The sequence below is a fragment of the Fragaria vesca genome, linkage group LG4, assembly GCF_000184155.1.
Source record: "Fragaria vesca subsp. vesca linkage group LG4, FraVesHawaii_1.0, whole genome shotgun sequence".
NCBI lineage: Eukaryota > Viridiplantae > Streptophyta > Magnoliopsida > Rosales > Rosaceae > Fragaria > Fragaria vesca.
This window is the reverse complement of record NC_020494.1, coordinates 13,787,583-13,790,445: the sequence shown is the minus strand read 5'-3', so window position 1 is coordinate 13,790,445 and position 2,863 is coordinate 13,787,583.

The window sequence follows — 2,863 nt, the reverse complement described above, 5'->3', positions numbered from 1 at the left end:
TGTGTGTGTATATATATATATATATATATATATACAAGGCCCTTCCAATGAGGGATCCCTTTTTTTGACATATATGAGGGATGAGAGATTACACCAACTTTTCGATTATATTTTTGAATCTCTACCGTTCAGTTTGTTGGTCCTTATATATAGATCAATTATGCAAATTTTCAGCCAATTTGGTGATCGTTAAGATGTTGAACAAGATTAAATCAATGAACGAACCAAATCTGCCAGACTTGAACCGTTCATGCTTATAATTAAAAATCGTAGTTTTGAATACCTTAACGATCACCAAAATTTCTGAAAATTTGCAGAAGTGATCTACTCATATATAACTACATATTGAACGGTGGAGATGTGATTTTGTGATCAAAAAGTTGGTGTAATCCCCCATCCCTCATATATGTCAAAAAATGGATCCCTCATTGGAAGGGCCCTGTATATATATATAAGCTTTTTTTACTAAAGAGATCTTTATTTATTCTTACGGTGCAGATTTCCACTTTAGACTCACTTTTTAATCTAATTTTCACATCTCTACCGTCTAGTCTTTACATACTAATGTATAGATCATCTTTGCAAAATTTCAATCAATTTGGTTATCATTAAGGCACTCAAATTCGATTAAACCAATGGACGGACATAATTCTGTCAAACTTTAAACGTTCATGTTTATAACAGAAAAACGTAGTTTTGAGTGTCTTAATGATAACCAAATTAGTTGAAATTTGGTAGAGAAGATCTATACATTAGTATCTAAAGACTATATGGTGGAAATGTGAAAATTCGTTTGAAAAATGAGTCTAAAGTGGAAATCCGCATAGTAAGAATAAATAAGGACATCTTTGCCTGAGAAAAATAATATATATATATATATATATATATATATATGTATACATACACACACGGAGCCGTTCAGAAGCGGACGTCCGCACTGGGCTTAAAGTGTGGACGTCCCTCCGTTCTCCACCGTCCAGCGCCGACGACTGCACGTCTCCACCCGAGCGGACACTAGAGGTCTCCCCGATGAAGTTCTCTTGCCGACGGACTTGCCGAATACAAGTTTGCAACCGAGATCAATCTTATCTGAAGTTTTGGGTGGAGGTTGCTACCCAGATCTTCAAATCGATCTCGCCGGCAAGAGAAAGTGATCGAGGATGCCTCTGGTGTCCGCTCGGGTGGAGGTGCGCCGTTGTCGGCGCTAGACGGTGGAGAACAGAGGGACGTCCGCACTTTAAGCCAGTGCGGCCTTTAATCCTAGCCGTTGCGGGTTATCCCTAAAATTAGACCAAAAAAAAAGGATCCCTCATTGGAAAGGTATATATACACAGTTCCCTTTAGTGGGACACTGTTTTGAAATTAAAGTGTGGTGCTCCTCATTTTGCTCACTTTTGCGTCACATCTTCACATCTCCACCGTTCTATTTGGACAAATTTTGCTCAATTGATTCATTTAATCTAATTCGGTACTCAAATGATCTCCAAATTGGATGAAACTTTGCATAAATGATCTACACACTACGTTTTAAACACTGAACGGTGAAGATGTGAAAATATGACCTAAAAGTGAGTGAAATGAGGAGCATTATACTTTAATTTCAAAGTAGTGTCCCGCTCTTAAAGGGAACTGATATATATATATATATATATATACACACAGACCGGATCAGAAGCGAACGTTCGCACCGGCCTTAAAGTGCGAACGTTCGTCCGTTCGTTCTCCACCCTCTGGCGCCGGCGACGGCGCGCCTCCACCCCAGAAGACTCCAGCAGCGTCCCCGACCACTTTCCCTCCCCGACGAGTCCGTTCTTTTCTAGTTTTCCGGCGAGATCACCCAAAACTTTAAACAAATGTGGACATCCGTACCTAATAAAATATGTGTATATATATATAGTCCGGATCAGAGGTGGACGTCCACACGCCCTTAAAGTGCGGACGTCCTTCTGTTCTGCACCGTTGGGCCCCGACGACGACGTGCCTCCACCTGAGCGGACACCAGAGGCGTCCCCGATCACTTTCTCTCCCTGACGAGTCCTCCGAATTCCAGTTTTCCTACGAGATCCATCTTGTCTGAAATTTTGGGTGGAGGTTGCTACCCAGACCTTCAAATCGATCTCATTGGGAAGAGAAAGTGATCTGGGACGCCGTTAGTGTTTGCTCGGGTGGAGACGCACCGTCGTCAGAGCTGTCCGATGGAGAACGGAGGGACATCCGCACTTTAAGGGCTGTGCGGACATCCTCTTTGGAACAGCTCCGCAGGATTTCACTATTGGGTGGGAAAAATCTTTGGTCGGACATACCTTGAAACTTTAGGTCAAATCCATTTTGGATCACTTTTTTCGGGGTTAATCTGACCTTCTTTCCCATGCATTTGTTAGGGCTTTCGGGTATGCCGCGTCGCATTCCAGATTATCTAGATAGTTACGCTGGATGGAATGCCCTTAGCAGTTTTGGGTGGATGTTGCTGCCCGGACATTCAAATCGATCTCACTAGGAAGAGAAATTGATTGGGGACGCCACTGGTGTTTGCTCAGGTGGAGGCGCGCCGTCGTCGGAGCCGTCCAATGGAGAATAGAGGGACCTTTAAAGGTTGTATGGACGTCCTCTTTGGAACGGCTCCGTATATATATATATACACACACACACGGAGCCATGAATCATCTCTGAGCCTTGATGAATCCGAAGCTGTTGTGTGGGCTAAATTGAAGGGTTGTCGTCGTCGCCAGCGCGAGTCTGTTTGAAGGCCGAGTTGTTCACGGTGTCTTCTTTGGGTAGCCTCTGATCATTAACTAGCTCTAGATATCATGCTTATTGGGATATGATGAGTTACTTAAAAGTTAAAACCCAAATTAGAGGATGT